Source organism: Sciurus vulgaris, assembly GCF_902686455.1.
Source record: "Sciurus vulgaris genome assembly, chromosome: 10".
In the NCBI taxonomy this organism is placed as follows: domain Eukaryota; kingdom Metazoa; phylum Chordata; class Mammalia; order Rodentia; family Sciuridae; genus Sciurus; species Sciurus vulgaris.
The window spans coordinates 141,651,247-141,668,885 of NC_136470.1; the positions used below are offsets into that span (position 1 = coordinate 141,651,247).

Here is a 17,639-nt window from a genome sequence, read left to right on the forward strand (position 1 = left end):
AAAGGGAGAGCTGAGCAGTCAGACTGTCTCCCTTGAGGTGATGACTAAGTACCTGGGGTGAGGCGTGAGGGCGGCGTGGTGTCCTCGGGCACAGTGTCCTCTGCCACACCTCTCCCACTCCGCCTGTCTCTGGAGCCCTCCCTCTGCCCACCTTATCTACCTGGCCTTCTGTGCCGAGTGTGAGGGAAGAGTCCAGTGGGACAAAGCCAAGGATGACCCAGCCCCTCCTGGTGTTGGACAGCACTGTCGCCTCCTCCTGCCAGGCTGGAGGCTCATTTGCTTCCCATCTGGTGGTCCACCTGTAGCTCTTTCTATAAGCCACCATGTCCCCGCCAAGCCAGTCCCTCCTGCGAGCCCCATGCTGGGTTCCAACCGTCCTAAGTTCTCTCTCTGTTCCTCAGAGGCCGGAGGTGAGCAGGAGGCTGAGTCTCAGGGTTTCCTCTGCTGGCAGATCACAGGTGGGTGTGGACGTCTGACCTCAAGACCTGGAAACACTTCCGATAGGCTCGCTCTGTAATCCACGTTCTCTCCTTTTCTTTTATGGCTCTCCCGCTTCTTTCCGCCATCGCTGGCAGCTTCTCCCTGTGTCCTGGAGTCTTTTACGACTCTGACCTCCCCCGCAGACCTTCATCCACACGGGGAGATTTTCTCTACACAGGGGAAACTCCGATACGGATCCTCCAGGCCTCCTTATTGAGATGCAGGAGGTGAGGAAAACATGAGAAAGTTTGGGAGGCCATGTTCAAGGCCATTCCCTGGTTCTGGAGGCCCTTTTCTTGCTGCATTATCCCATTTGCATATCAGAAGCAGAGTATCTCCTTCCCTTTTCATCCCCACCATAATAAATGGCTTCCCTTTGTAATAAATTCCAATCTTCCTCCAGTAGATGGTTACTTCAGGTCTATTCGTGCCAAGCTTATGAGTTCATGTGTTTAGAAGGGTAAAAATGGAAAACACGCTAATGTTCCCAAGAGGTCAGGTGCTGCCTGTGCCTTCCCCACTTCTGGCTGGGGCCCCAGAAAGGCAGGGTGCTATTTCAGGGGCAGTGGAGTCCTACCTACTTCCCTTCTTGGTACCTCACGGAGGAGACCAGCGCGTGGGGCATCACACGACACCACCCACAGCCAGCGCTGGTCGGGGCAGAGCGGCGTGGTCAGGCACGCGGAGTTTCTGGGTCACTTCAGAGCCTCGTGTTTCTGAGTAGGGTGGATGCCGAGTGATGGGTGGCTTGCCCAGCAGGCAGAATTTAGGGAGCTGTGTGAGTGACCTGGAGAAGGCACCCGGCTGCGCACGCAGTCAGAGCTGACAGGAAGTGAGAGAGTGAGCCAGAGGGAGCCCGCGTCACCGTGGCCAAGGAACCAGCCGCGCTCCACAGCTACTCGCTGACCTGCGCCCAGCGGGCCGTGGGCCGTGAGCGAGCGTGGATGTCAGTGCAGACCCACCAGGAAGCCAGGCAATGGCTGAAGGTACTGTCCTCGGGCCCATACTTCCTCCTCCAGAGATTACATATGGCCTTGGAGAGGAAAATAAACAGAAATGCATCCTAGAAAAAGACAGAGCTTTCCCCAGGAGATGGCTGTGGCCTAGAGTACTGGTTAGAAGCAGCCATATTACAACAAGGGTTTAGGAAGGATGAGTCACCTGCTCACCGTGCCACCCTTGGCTTCCCAGAGGAATGCCAACCCCAAGGCCTCCACTCCTTTCTCTCTTCCGGGATGCGACCTTGACAGTGGCACTCTGTGAACCATCTTTTGACTTTGAAAATAGGAACCATACAAAAAAAATTGTGACCCCAAAATAAAAGAATCAGAGTCCTTGATGGCTTTACGGAGCCCCTAAGCCTATTTGTTTTACTTCCTTCATGAAAGAATAAAACATCCCAATTTTAAGTCACTATAGTCCATTTTCTTTTGAGCAGCCACAGTCAATTCCTAGGTGACACAATTAGCTTTCTCCTTCCCGGGTTTTCTTCAGTTACATACCCCAGGCACATGTTATGCACTCGAGGCAAAGGCTACTGCTTTCAGAGATGCTTAAGAGCGCACGAGAAACCGTCGGAGCGTTACTTGAGTCACTGACATCGACTGACAGTCGAAGTTGACTGTAGTATTTTTGTAAAACTTCCATCTCAATGGCATAGAAAAGGAACGTGTGTTTATGTGCTAACAGATATGTTTCTATTTTCTTGGTTCAATAGAACAGAAAGAAATAGCAAACAAACAGGACAGATCATGCAATAAGGGGTACGAAGGTAATTCCTGCGTTCAGCGCATGAAAGACGCTCTGGCACTGGCTCCCTGATCGAGGGGCAGGAGGAAAGGCGCTCCCTGGCTCTGATCAGACAGACGAGTTCCCATCTGGGGAGGGATGGGTGCTCAATCCCAGAACCTAGACTGCTGTGTAGACAGATCCACTTTGCCCTGCCCACCTAATCCTGGTGGCAAGACCCAGGGCAGGGCCTTCTGCCTCTGAAACATCAGGGGCTCCTTCCCAGAGCAGCCCATCGACCCTGGGACCTGAGACTCCACAGAAAATTTGAAAGTCCCTCTGTCTCCAAACATATTCCAAAGGTGGAGAGAATCCACTTGCTTCGTTAACGTGCTCCATCACGTGACACACATCCTCTTTTAAAATTGGAACATTTCTGGAGGATCACTGAGCTGGTTATTATCTCAGGCAGCAAAAATCTGGTTTGAAGAAAGTGAAAGTAAATGGTAGTATTAGTAACAGGTTGGAAAATGGAAAGGGCTTTTCAATATAAGACCTGACCAAGGACAGTGGTCACTTTGGAACCACTGATGTCCTGTTGGGGGTGGGAGGAAACCTCCAAGACCATTTCACTTTGGGATTCTGCTTCTCTTCTTTTGATTCTCGTTCAGGCTGAGGACTGGACCCAGGGCCTTGGGCGTGCACGATGTACTCAGCTGTCTTGGAGTCATTTACTCTCAAAACTGTTCCAGAATGCAGGTGCATTTTAAGGGAAATCTACTTGTCACCCATTTCTCTTCTAGGTAGGCACGGGAAGAGGCTCAGCAGTTCAGAGATTCTCTTTTCCCAAGGAGCGACTTGTCTTCCTTCCCTGTCTGGGGCCTCTGGGAAGGGGGCGTGGGGAGAGTAGCCAGGGTGCTAACCCAGATGAGCTCCTCCTAGGTGCTGAGGGGCTGGGATCCTCAGGATTGAAGAAAGATACAACTCAAGAAGTCCTCTCTGCCTTTACCTGACCGGTGAGACGCAGCCTGGGTACAGTGTTAGCTACATGTTTCTGGAAGCCCAGGGGGACGGAGGTCTGAGCAAGCGAGCTCATGTCCTGGGGGTGCTAATCCTCAGCTCTGCCCCTGCAGGTGTGAGGGAGGACGCTGGTGTGGTGTCTGAGGTGGGGTTGCCCCAAGCTGACCCGGAGTGCAGGCCATCTCATGAAGCCCACAGGAGTTAAGAAGTGAGGGAGAGGGGGAAGGAAACCAAGCAAGGGCTCATTATCCAGCAGACGGCCTTTGTGGCCACAGCAGCTCTGCCCTGCTGGGGACCCTGGCAGGTTGAGTGCCACAGCAGATGAGGTGTGAGGGAAGAGGGGTACCCGATTCCACAGCCCTGAGTTGAATGAAGTCTGCTACCAGCTGGTATAAACTGCCCAGGGGTTTTGGCCTATGGACATAGGAGCAGAAACCTGTTCCATAACCAGAAGCCCGCAAGTAAAGAGTTTCAGGTGTTTGAAGTTGTAAGCTCATGGCTCTTTCTACTGAAATGCAATTGCCCAAAGAATGGGAAGTCGGCGTCCAAGGTGTCTGGGGAGGGTGCCAGGAAACCAATGTGTGCGAAATGTAGTTGTAATGACTTTCAACAGGATCAGCCACATCACACGGTGACCCCTGTGGAAAGTCTTTACCTTTCTTTAATGTTGGAAATAGTACTCTACAATGTTCTTTTAGTTGTAAATGAATTGATAAGTGACTTTATTGATCAATAATAGTTGAACATTAAGGTCTTTGACTTCAGACATGATGGACCCGGGCTTTCTGATGTGCAGTCATGATCCTCTCTCTCTTTTTGGACTATTTTTTTTGTCATGTTTGGGTTCATACTTGGGTACATCATCTCCAATGGTGGCAAAATTGAGACCAATTAGAACTAACCGGTTTAGCAAGTCCATAAAAAACAAAACACCTGTTTCCTAATGATTGCACAAAAAGCCTAAGGAGACTCTGACTCCTAAATTAAACTGGGTCACTTGTGCATCCCTAGACTAGCTGTGGCTAACCCGTGGAGTTTGACGATGGTCACATGCCCAAGCCTGGGACCACAGGGGTGGAAAACCCGGCCCGAATCACAGGCCTGGGAACGGGCGGAGTAGTTCTTTAGAAGACAAGGCCGCTGTCACTGGAGGAAGGAAAACGAAGGTCAGCTTACACTCGCCACAGGACGCACCCCAGCACTCCCAGGACGTCGCCACTCTGAGCTCCGATCCCCGAGGAGAGGCCCTGTGCCTGGAGAGGCGCTCACTTGGCGGGTCAGGGGCCAGGTGGCTGCTTGCCCTCTGGCTCAGCACTGGCCGCTCCTGTGACAGGAGCGCCGCTGGGCCGAATGCTGACGTGAGGAGTTCCTCTCGGGGCAGTTTCCGTGGAAACACCGACTTCTCCCTTCTCATGGGGAGCTCCAGCCATCTGCTCGGGGCCACAGACCAGGGGTCCTTACCGCAGCCACCCCTGCCCTCTGCAGGAGTTCTTCCCGGCTCCGCCGTCCTCTCCTCTTCATTGGGGAGGTCGGGAGGAGCCTCCACACGCACTGAGGCCGACTCCATGGAGTCCGTGCGGAGCTTAGCCTGAGCTCCTCGAGCTGGGCGGAAACGAAGAGGCGCCCCGGACCTCCCTGCACGGCAAGCGGGGCGGCCTGAGGACAGGCAGCGGGCCGGGCTCCGCCCGTGACCTGAGTGCTCTCGTGCGCACCTGATTTTCCTGTGAACTAACGCAACTGGAATAATGCGAACGAGCGTCGTGGGAAGGGCAGCTCTAGATGTGTCCAGCGCCGGGGAGAGGGCTCGGGGCTCCGTGAGCGAGAACCGCCCTCACTGTGTCCTCCTCTCGGGCCCAGGGACGTTTGTGTGGCCCCCAGAAGGAAGCCCGCTAGGTTACCTGGAGGGGGACGCTCACTAGGAGATCACAGTGACGCCAGAGCGGAGTGTCCGAGGTTCACCTAGAAGCGGGAACTAGAAAGGGGCCATCTGCACCCACCAGAGGGGACACTTTAGCACCAGCCTCAGGAGGAAGTGCTCAGGCAATGGCCGGTGACTTGGAGGCCTCCCTGGCACCTTCACGGGTACTAGCTTTGGGGTGCGCTTCTCATCGGTGAGAAGTGAAGTTTCCCTCTTTCCTTCTCCATCTTCCCTCGAGTCTGCTCAGGAAAGAAGCAGCCCTGTGAATGGCAGGGTAGGATGAAAGCCGGAAAGAGCAAGGAAACAAACCCGGCAAAGCTGACGCCATCCGGAACAGGGTGCGCCTGGCAGCTCTGCGTTAGCTGGGAGAGAGGCTTTGATGTTCTTTGGACTGCACTGTGGCCCTCTCACGCCTGCCTTGGAATCCAGCCCCCAGCGGGTCGCATTTGGGACCAGGGCTTTTAAAAGGCAATTCACGCTAAATGGGGTAATTACAGTGGGCCCTCCTCTGACAGGCTTGGTGGCTTTATGGAAAAGGACACCTCCTCGCACTCGGTAAGGACGCAGGCAGAAGGTGACTCTCTTCAAGATAGAAACTGGGCCTGCTGCTGTCCTGACCCTCAGCTTCCAGCCTCCAGCGCTGTGGGGCATACATTTCTGTCGTTGAAACCACCCAGTCTGGGGTGTTCTGTGGTGGGAGCCCACGCTGACCACTACGGGTGCTAAACTTTGTAATGCCTGAAGATGAGACTATGCACTTGCCACAGTCATTAATTCCTGAGAATAGTTGAAAAGGCGACATTTCCAGCCTAAGGTTTCCACCCAGGGCAGGGATGGAGCAACCGACAGAGAGACTCCCAAGGGCCGTGAGGAGGAGGACGTGCTTCCCGCGCACCTGGCTCTTCAGCAGCTCTGCTGGCCATCAAACGCCCGCCAGGGCTTCCTCTTTGCAGAAGTATGAAGGGGCTGGATGATGGGATGCAGGCCGCCATGGCAGAGGTGGTGGCTCATTTCCACTTCCATGAGGAGCTGTCGAGGGTGTGAGGAAGACGGTTTTGAACAGTGAACACGTCAGAAGACCCTGAAAGGCAGATGCAGGCGAGGAGCATCTGCAGGGGCCCTTCCTGCTCTTCCCTGGAGCCCACAGCCTTTCTTTTTACTTATTTCTTGGTGGTTTTCTTCCACCTTTCTCTTGCTGCATTACAGTTGTACTTGCTCTGGCATTTGTGGCTACGCATTCGAACGTGCACATAATGTGACAATGCAATGCAGCCAATATGGCTCCCCAGCACTCCCGCTCCCTCCCACCCCTGCGTCCCTTTCCTCTACAGATCTCCCTGGGCGTTTCCTGAGATCCCCCTCCCCACTTTATTTCCTTTTTCCTCACTAGCTTCCACACATGAGAGAAAACATGACCCTTGACCTTCTGAGTTCGGCTTATTTTGCTTAACATAATGGTCTCAAATTCCATCCATTTTCCCTGCAAATAAAATAATTTTATATTTATTTATGACTGAATAAATAAAACTCCATTTTGTGTATGTATATCACATTTTCTTTATTCACGCATCTCTGGTAGAACCTGCAGACTTTCCAACAACAAAGCGCATTCTTCCTGGGTCCAGCACTAACTTCCTAAGAAAGCCCATTTCCTTGAACAGGGCTTTGCTAGACTAGGAATCATTTTCTGAAATTCCAGCAATTCCTGATGTGACAAGGAGTCTATGGTATTCTAAAATGTCTCTGAATGCCTCATACTAATTTTAATGAATATAAATGAAATCATAACCCAGAACTCCAGAACTTCTTATTGACAAGAAAACAACCTCTGCCCCACCGCCCTGCTCCCCGATTTCCAGTAGACTGTTTCTATCCAGCATGTTTTTAAAAGTTGCTCTGGTATTCTGAAAACTGTGCAGGGGATTTCATATCCACTCTCTGGAAATGCATCCTGGCAGTATTTCTTTAAAGATAATCATACCTTCCCTGTGACACATGTCTCCATGCTTAGGGAGACTGTATTATCAATTCTGGGGGCTGGTACCGGGAACTGAACCCCGTGGGGCTTAACCACTGAGTCACATCCCCAACCTTTTCTGTATGTTAGAGACAGGGTCTCCCTGAGTTGCTCAGGAACTTGCTAAGTTGTTGAGGCTGGCTCTGCAGTCCTCCTGCCTCAGTCTCCAGAGCCGTGTACAACCATTTCAAAGGTCTGCTGTGGGCTAATCTGTGGTTGCTGACTCCCTTCCCATGTGCGTAAGTCTTAAGCTTCTCAGGAAATGAAACCAATGGAAACGCACCCTGTAGATACCAGCTAAAAGGCACCTACTTGTGTAAAGGCACTTTTACATTTAAACCTGCGCATGATGTGGATCTGTAGCCTGCTCGTGTCCAGAGTCTCTCTTGTCAGTCTGCCCAAACCATGAGTCAGCGTTATTAAAAATTCTTTATACCGTTTTCACATAAATCCAGTGCTTCTTATCCAAACCTTTTTCCACGTTGGAGTGAGTCACAAAGCTCCAATCCCCAGTGTAATAGGACACCTCTCAATTACTATCCCAAGGATGAGTAATCCCTCACGCTGAGGGAAGGAGAGAGACGCCTTAAAATGCTCTTGCCAAACAAATTCCAAGGAGAGAGAAGGATGGCAAGGAGAGTGAATGTAGAAAGGGGAGATGTACCGCCTTCTGCAGGAGGAACCCGGGACCTGACGGGGGAGAGCTGCTCCATTCCCAACCCCCATGAGCAGCCCTGGCAACCTCACAGCCAAATCCTCCTGCTATGCACGTGCCCACAAGTGTTGGGCCGGGTTTCTGCCTGCAAAGCATGCGGAGTGTGTGATAATCACATTTCGCTGTGGATCTCAGGTCAGAGAATCTGTGAGGAGGATTGTGCCCTTTCTCTTGGGTCAGCCCCATTCAGAGCTGGAGGGGTTCTTCACTCCTGAACTCCGAGGCTCCTTATCCGCATCTGTGGCTGGAGCCCCTGCCGTCTGGCCAGGCACACGGAAGCCGAGTAAGAGCTGGGTTACTGGTTCTCACAGGAGCCAGTCCTGACTGAGGAGGATGTGCTGTGTGGGGAGTTTAGAGATGCGCAGAGGTGGACACAGGAAGATGGTTGGAGTAGCCGGGGAAGGCCTCACGGATGAGCAAAGACCACAGATCTTCAGGGAAAGGACATCCTTAGGCAGCAGAGGCGGGGGAGTCCCCTCATGCTGGGAGAAGGCTTAGATCGTTAGCTCTGAGCAGAGGTGCAGCAGGGCAGGACCAAGCGCCCCAGTGTCCACAGTGCAAGGCTGGCCTGTGGATTCGTGTGCAGGACCAGCGAGGCATTTCCTTCCGACCTCACTACAACACAGCGTCTGAAATCCAAAGAACCACGAATCTCAGCCTCTCCTAAGAGAGGGCCCCGGGAGAAGCAGCCTAACTTTTGAGTCACGCGGAGGTCTTCTCATCTGCTCTCATGAAGATGTTTATTAGTCCATCATAGGCGAGCATCGTGCCGGGGTTCCCTTCGACACAGCCATGCGGGACAGAACAGAACACTCCCCACGGGCCCCGCAGCTTCTCCCTCCCTCTGCTCTCCTCCTCCTTCTATTTATTTGCTGTTTTTAAATTGGCGCTTTATAGACATACATTAAAGTGGAATTTATGAATTTAAAAAGGGGAGCCCATAAAAAATAAAAGGAAGAGCAGGCACAGAGGGAGGGAGGGAGGCAGAGGGAGGGGGAGGGGGTGGAGCTGCAGAAAGGCACTGACCCAATCAGGCCAGGACCTGTGGGCAGACTGTCCTGTTTTATGGCCCCAGATGATGAGTGCTCACCTCACTAATTCTCCTATTTTAAATTAAAAATTGATACATAAAAAGAAAAACTGTACATATGTATGGGATACCATGTTATTTTTTATGTACGTATTCACTGTGTAATGTTAAAATCAGGTGAAACAGGCCTATAACCCCATCCATTCATAATTTTTTAAAGATGAAAACATTCAAACTTCTTTGTTGCAGCTTTCTGAAATGCATAGGAGATCATCGGTACCTGTGATCACCCTGCTGGGCAATAGCCCAGCAGAACCTCTTGCTAGGGCTGTGACTTAGCACCCTTGACCTGCCTTTCCCCATCCCTCCCACTCCTCATTCTCCCCAGCCTCTGGTAACTTCCATTCCACTTTTCACTTTAACAAGATCCACTTTTGGGGAGTTGGGCCCTGGAGATGGGACACAGGGGTGCTCTACCACTGAGCTACAACCCAGGTATTTTAATTGTTTTGAGACAGGATTTCCCTAAGTTGCCAAGGCTGGCCTTGCACTTGTGAGCCTCCTGCCTCAAACCCGAGTAGCTAGATTCACAGGTGTGGGCCACCATGCCTGGCTGAAATCAGTGTTTTGTACGCTCCACACATGATTAAGATCTTGCAGTATTTGCCTTCCTGCTAATACACTTTTGAGTCACTTCTAATTGTTACTTATATAAGGTTGATCCAACTTCAGGTGGTCCTTTCAACATTGGCAGACACAGCTCTAAGCAATTGCTGCGTGTGTTGTTGCTTTTATTCTTATCAGTAAACTTCAAGCCCTTACCATCCTGGCTGGTCTCCTTTAGACCAGCTCCAATCTATGGAAGTTTCTCTTAAAGTTCAGCCCTGAAAGCAGCACCACATACCATCTGGATATTGTATGGTCATTTCCTCTTTCCTGGATATATATTCTAATTAATGCATAAAAATTTAATTAAGTTTTCTTGGCAAATGCCAGACCAAGGGGCATTTGAGCTTATTGTTGGCTGAACTCTTAATACATTTCTTACCATGTTGCTCAGCTAGGAGACCCAGGTCTGTAGTTGTGCAAATGGTTGTGTGTGCCACAGTTAGGACTTTTCATTGAGTTCCTGTTAAGTGACATCTGGGTATAATCATCCTGTTGTTTCAATATGTCAAGGTCACTGTTCTTTCAATCAGTATATTATCTATTGCTCCCAACTTTTCATCTACATATTTGATCAGCATATGACAGGCAGACTTTAATAAAGCTGTCGAAGCAGCTGACTCTGAAATTTACCCCCAGGTGATCATGACAAAGATTTCCACAAACTATTTAGAAAATATCAATGATGAGATTCCTTTAACCTTGCAGGAGTTGGCTCGACATCCCTCGATCTCTTTCATAGTACAGTATGGAATACTGGACGCCTGAATTTCACACTCAGTATTTCATGAGCTTGATCTCAACATCATTATCACAATATTTGCTTACTGAACTTCTTCTACAAAGCCCAGGTGGAGCAAAAGCACAGTGGACCATACTGGCCATATCCTGTGGTGCGGTAGGGCTCTTTGGAAACAGTTCCATCCTGGATTGTTCTTATGCCCTAATACAAGGTCTAGGTTGGCACATTTGTTAAGTAAAGTGTCGGATCGTAAGTACTTTGGACTTTGTGGGCTCTATGTCCTAAGTGCTCCATGCTGGCATTGTGGAGCAAAAGCCGCCACAGACAATAGCTGAACCACGTGTGGCTGCGTTCTGCACCCAAGCCGACAGCAGGCTGCATCAGACGTGGCACCTTGTTAATGCATCCTGGCCATCTTTGTCCATGGTCATATGCACGGCATTTGAAAGTGTAGGGAGGTCTTTTAAACAGTGAGAACTATACAAGGAAAACTCAAAGAGGAGAGGATGATGGAGTGACCTTGGAGGACGGAGGATGTGGAGGAGGACAGGGTAGACAGAAACATGCCCTCGGAGAGTGCTGTGTACTTGCGTGTCATTGTCCTCTCAAGGTCCCTGTGTTCAAATCCCGATTCCCCAACAGGATGGAACTAAGAGGTGGGGGCGTGGGAAGGTAATTAGGTCAGGAGGGTCCTTATAGGTAGATTATTTGTAGCTCTTCCATAAAGTCCCAGGGGAGCTGTCTCTCTCATCTGTGGCTCTCCAAATGGGTGGATCCAGTGAGATGCAATGAGTCAGAGGGTCTTTCCCAGACACTTGCCCACTGGCTCCTCGATCTTGGCCTCCCAGCCTCCAGGACTGTGAGAAGCAAATGTCGGTTGCCAGCCAGTCCAGGGCTGTCGTGGTTTAGCTCTGGAGCATCTCCCAAGGCTCATGCTGAGGAGGGCTTGGTCTCCAGGGCAGCAGTGTTCGAGGTGGGTTTGGGGGAGCGGAGGCACGACGTGCACTCTGACCTCACCTGGGGCTCATCTTCTGCGGTCCATGACTGAATGGACTCTGGGGAGGTGGGAGGAACCTCAGGAAGTGGGGCCCAGATGGAGGAGGTGGGTCATAGGAGAAGCCTCAAGGTGTGTCTTGTCCCTGCCTCTTCCTCCCTCTCCTGCCCTCGCTGCTTCCTGGCACCGCGAGGTGAGCAGCTGTGCTCTGCTGCACCCTCCTGCCAGGATGTCCTGCCTTGCCTCAGGCCAGAGTTAACAGAGGCAGGTGCCCACGGTGAAAACCTCTGAAACCACCAGCCGGGGCTCATTTTTAAGTTGTTCTCTGATATTTTGTCACAGTGACAGAACACCAATTAACACAATGACAATTTGTTCTAGCAGTGCGAACCGACGAGTGTGCCCCTAGCAGCAAATGCAAATTTCAACTATTTCACACTTTGGCAGAATTTGGGATGCATTTCAGTATCGATATTACCTAGGTGAGTCCCTAGGGGTGGCAAAAGAAATTGAATCCAGGGGTGCTTTACACTGAGCCACATTCCCAGCCCTTTTTATATTTTATTTTGAGTCAGGGTCTTGCTCAGTCGCTTAGGGCCTCGATACATTGCTGAGACTGGCTTTGAACTCCCAATCCTCCTGCCTCAGCCTCCTGAGCCACTGGGATGACAGGTGTGGACCACCCTGCTCAGCATCCAGGTTTGATAGGAAATGAAAGAGAGGCACAGCACCCAGCTTTGCTGAACCCAGTATTTGTTCAACTTGGAGAGTGACAGAAAGCCTTGAGCATGTGTGTATAGATAAGTTTAAAGGTAATTTAACTTTCAAGATGTGCTCAGTAAACCTTGACCTGGGCATTCGCAAAGTGCAACTTTGAACCTAAAAATAAGCACGGGAAAGTCCTTCCTCAGTGAAGAGTCAGCTTGCCGTCTGACTGAAACAGGAGCTGAGAGGTGCGCTGGGGAAGTGCTCCGTGCGTCTGTGGAGTCCGTATACAATCTTTCTTCAATTACAAAGTACCCTAGATTGGAAGATGCACAACTGATTTAATGAAAATGTCTCAGAAAAGAAACCAAAGCAAATGAAACCAAATCTCTACCAGACGGAATGCTCCCTTCAATCACTGAGTGTATTCTGACTTGACACATTTCAGAAGTGGAAAGATCACATCACAGGATGGAGGAGATGTCTTACGTCATCATCTCCCCCAGACGCCCCCTCCCCCAGCACACACCCTTGGCTTCAGGGAAGGTGGGAAAGCAGGAGAGCCATTACTCCTTCTTCAGGATGGGCGTGGGGGGCCAACACCACCCACCTGTCCCCACTTAGCTACTCAGAAGAGGAGAGCTTTCCATTCGCCTTGTGTTAAAGTGGAGACGATTTTAAAGTCTTCTCAAAAAAAAAATTTCGTTTCAGAAGAATTTTATATGCATAAAATGATCACTTCTTAGATGGTTGAGAAAGTTCTAGTTAGCCCCACATCTAGCTTTTAAATCAGGTGCCTCTTTTGTGGGGCTGTTGTTGAGTCTGAGTTATTTGTGTTATTTTGATACGAAACTTTTTTCAGGTATCTTCTGTAAATACCTTTTTTGGAGTTTGTGGCGTTTCTTTTGAAATCTGCGTCTTAAAGCCCTTCTTCTGCCTCGGGATCCGGCAGGGACGCCACATTAAATTTAAACACCATGGCTTCTTTGGTTTTACCAGTTCCCCAGACGCCTCGTGTTTTGGATGACCCTGAGAGTGCTGCCGATTGCCGGTCAGGTGTTTCGTACGTGCCATTCCTCTCCTTGGGAGACGGCCCCTCCCTCCCCACTTAGTATTTACTTGTTTAATCCTTCACTGACACCAGCCTTGACTCCTGTTGTCCGTTTCAAGCTCCACACCTGGACTCGGCCAAGTCTCAGAGGACTCCTGGTCCTTTTATACCTTTCCAATAGAAGCCAAGGCCACGCTCCAGGTGTGCTCTTTGGTGTGAGGGCACCATTACTCCTGGGCGCCCAGCTGACCAAGCAAGGAGAGCCGCCTCTGTATGCTAACCCATACCTACACCCACCAGGGTTTGCAGGCAAACCTAGCATCCGCCACGAGCTAACTGGATGGTGAGGAGTGCTTAGCATCTTGTACTGAGTACTCCTGAGTGACCCCGACAGAGCTTCACCACCCTAAAATTCCCCCGTGCTTTGCCTAATTTGGCCAGTCATCCCCCACCACGGCCAACCCCTGGAGCCACTATCTGCTTCCCACCACCCTCCTCCTGCCTTTTCCGCAATTTCATGAACTCGGAATAACAGTGTGCAGTCTTCTTTGGTTGACTTCTTTCAGTCGCTAGCAGGCACACCCTACGGGCTCACAGTCGTCCCCGGCTGGACGTCATTCCACCCGTGATACACCAAGTTGTCTCCGCCAGTCTCCTGCCCATTACAATTATTGTGCTTTTGTTATTGACTTGCAGGAGGTATTCACATCTTCTGCTGTTAATCCTGTGTGATTACAATGGATATAACTTACGAAGACTCTCCTCGTTCTGTTGGTTGTCCCCTTACTCATGTTTTGACATTAATCAAGTCCCATTCCTTCTTTTTTTGTAGCCTATGCTCCTTGGGTTAGGCTGAAGAATCATGGCAGGGTTGGGCGTAACTCAGTGGTAAAGCTCTTGCCCAGTATGCACGGGCTCCTGGGTTGGATTCTCAGCACTGCAAAATAAATAAAAATCATTGTCAACTCTATTATAATGTTAGAATTCACTACCAAGTTCATAGGAGCGGATGGGCCTGAACGTTTATACTTTTAGATCTTTAATTTAATGTAGTGGCTAAACTACCTTCTGAAGACGCTCCCGCCAACAGTTCATGAGCGTTCATTTTCTCTCCAATGTCACTCACATCAACCTCCTTAATTTTCTGCTAATTGAATGGTTCAAAAAGATATGCCATTATTGTAATTTTTCCATTATAATCAAAGAGGTCAAACCTCTTTTAATGCATTTATTGGCCATTTTACTATTTTATTTTGCTTCTTTTCCTACTGGATTCTTCTTAGTATTGATTTGTAAGGATCATCTACACAGCCCAGGTATTAACCCTTCATTACATTGGTTTTACATATTGTTGCTCATTTTACAATTTGTCTTTGCTTCAGGACTCTTTCTTCAAAAGAAGCATGCAGTGTTTTACAATGGTCTCTCTTAACTATTTATGTGACTTCTGACACTGTGTCTTCCTGAGGGATGCCTTTCCCAAGCACAGCGGTAGGGTGTGCACCTATAGCTCACCTGGTACTTGAATGGTCGCCAGGATGTGATTGAGAATTTGTTTTAACATTTAACTCTTTTATCCACTTGGAATTGGTTTTAAAAAAAATCTGTGTAAGGCAGGAGTCTAACTTTATTTATTCATTTTTTTACAAACTCTTCATGATTTTCCTATATTATTTTTGAAATCGTCCATTCCACATTTTTTTTTACAAAAGCATAATGTTGTTTTTTTTTCCCTACATAGAATAGTTTTCTTCCTGTTCTTTCGCTGGAGTATTTTTGGCATCAAGCCGTCATCACCTTCTCTCCTTTACAGGTAAACCTGAAGACAGAAAGCATGCTTCGGTGGTTCTGTGTAGGTATTTAGGCTCTTTCCGCAATGGTGGGAGCGTTTCTTGCCAGTAGTTTTCACGTTTGGCATGTGTTCTCCATGGCCTGTGCTGGCCTTTGTGGGGAGATTGGAGGACTTAGCCAGTAGGACTCTTTATTTGGCTTTTTAGTTGAAAGTTCTATTCCAGAGTTATTTTTAGTGCCCATCTGTCAGTAGATTAAGATGTTTGATGGAAAGTCCTTTATCTCAAATATTTATTCAACTCCTTTAGTCATTTGAAAAACATGAAGGCTAGTCACAAGACAGACTCAGGGTGGCTTTATTAACCGCCTTGTGAGCATGCCCTTGGAAGGGCTCCTATTTCCGCATTGCCGAGTCCAGAAGCCCGTGCTTCCCAGGTGATTAAATGAAGGGGAGGAGCAGCCTGATCCGACAAAGTTGCCCTGGGTCCTATAAAAGTGTCAAGCATTCTGAGTATCGCCACCCATCCTGGCCTGCTCCCTGAGTCAGTGGTTCTGCGGAAAAGAACATTTTCTGTGATACTTTGAGTTTGAAGGATCTGTTCATATTTTAATGCCTCATACACAAAGATGTCTTTCAAGTCTACTTAAAATTTCAGGCAGAAGAATGACTTTGGGGGTAGTGGGATAAACAGGAATTCTTTTAAAATAATTAGAAAATGCAGTCAGACACCCATCAAGGGTAGTGATCTTCAAATTAAAAACCCTGGGCCCTGAGGAAGCTTGAGTGAAAATATTCCTGCCGTCCTGATAGCTGACCTCTACTTCAGCCGTTAGGAGTGACAGCAGAGCCACCTTCCGCTGTGAAAGAGAGCACGGTTTGTCCATTCGTAAGTCGAATGTGGATATTTTTGACTTTCAGATTTCAGGTGCACACCTTTCTCTGGAAGTGTGGGACCCTGATTTATTCCAGAGCGCTCCTGGTGACCCAGGGCCTCCCTCGCTGCCCCGATTCCCACCAGTCTGTTTCTGAAACACTCTGAGTTGTTCTACAGTTGAGCATATCTAACTGAAAGACTAGGCAGCACGAAAACAAAGACAAAAATTAGAGTCCTTTTAGATTGGCGAGCTTTCAAAGGACGAGTTGAATGTGGGCATTCAGAAGAATGACTTAAGAATGTGGGATCCGAGCACCTCTAAGGGACAGACACCTTCTTAGACATTTTTTCCCCTTCTGCTTTCTTATTTCCATGTGCTTGTTAGGAGGATCAAATGTGTTAATGCAGATGACAAGTTTTTGAAAGTATAGATATCAGGTCTTAGTCTGAATAAACTGACCACATATCATATACCAGCAGAGCTACAAGGATCAGGACAGATTGACTATATATAAAAGTGCTATATAATCTCCAGGGAAAATACTCTCAAAAAAGTATTTATACTTTTCAATATTTAATATCAGTTTGTATATATCATATAAAAATTCGTATAGTCTTATCTCCTCTCTCTCTCACACGCAGTGTTCATTATGAAAAATCCAGGACTGCTCACAAAGTAAAATTAGATTGTTGTAGAGAAAAATGAGGTGAACTAGAGAGTTCATTACTGTTGTCTTGTACTTGTCAGTATCTTAAATGAATATACTAAAATTTAATAAAATTTCTAACTATTTCAGAAAGTTAAATAAAATGCAGATTTTCTTTCTTTTTTTTTTTCCAGGTCATTTGATCGACCTCCTAATAAGGGCATAAACTTCAGAGGCTTGGACTCTGGACCACGATTCCTCACAAATAAAGCAAACAGTCCTCCACGACTTTATGGAGTGATCTGGCCGCCGGAAATGTGTGGCTCCAAAAGCTCCAAGCAGCCCCACGTGGCCACAAGCTCCATCTGAGGCAGCAGAGCCGCAGGGACAGCGTGGACGTGCACCTCATGTGCAGAGAAGCCCCCGAGCTTTACAAATGTGCCCCGAAGCCAGACGCAGGAAAGCGCCCAAGGACTCCAAATGAAGAAAAATGAGCACCAGGGAAAGGATAAAATGCCACTTGTTCATAATATGCACTAAGAATCCCCAGGGTCAGGGAAATTTCACATTCAGGGTCGTTTAGTGAAGTTTCAAGGAAGCCCTGGATTTAAAAGCAGTAGTGTGTTTTGGGTCCATTTGCAGAAGGATGTTCCACTGTTTCCCTTTTCGATCTGGAATTCTAATTTTTGCTGTATCAAAGAGACTCTCAAGTGTTTTTAAATGCTCTTATGAAATGCTCCTTTATTTGGCTCTTAATGCAGACACTATCAAACTACAGTACACTGCATTTCAGGGAAAAAAAATAAAGCATAGTACCAGTCTGTATTATTAAAAATACGCTGTAATCTCCAAATATTGTTGACTGATTTATGGGATAGTCTCAATGAGGAATTTCATGTCTGTACTGTTCCTACAATTTTATAATACATTACAATACGTTGCAATGTCACTTTAAGAATGTGAAGGGAGAATAAATTGGGTGACCGTCTGTGACCAAGTTTTCTTATTTTATATGCCGGGGAACTCAATGGAGGCCATGTTTTCCTCCCGGAAACTTCTTTCTCTAACTTGATTCAGCTTTTCTGAGATGTGACCCTGTTCACATTTTAAAAGCAGCTCACCTGTTGAAGAGGATTTATGATTTTTTCTGCATCACCAAACACAGTTTTTATATTATGGTTCTATTACTTAATAATAACTACATTCATTTAAAAGAAGAGAAGAAAATGGGCATGAGACTATCATCTTGAAAATATTTAA

At 48.3% G+C, this 17,639-nt stretch overlaps 1 long non-coding RNA gene across 1 annotated transcript in view; it reads left to right on the forward strand.

The window, feature by feature from the left end:
• Positions 1-17,214, forward strand: part of LOC306670347 — a 40,942-nt gene extending 23,728 nt beyond the window's left edge. The window contains exons 2-3 of the long non-coding RNA XR_013766386.1: positions 14,880-14,922; positions 16,574-17,214. This is a non-coding gene — a long non-coding RNA (uncharacterized lncRNA). The remainder of the gene's footprint in view (positions 1-14,879; positions 14,923-16,573) is intronic.
• The last annotated feature ends 425 nt before the right edge of the window (positions 17,215-17,639 follow it).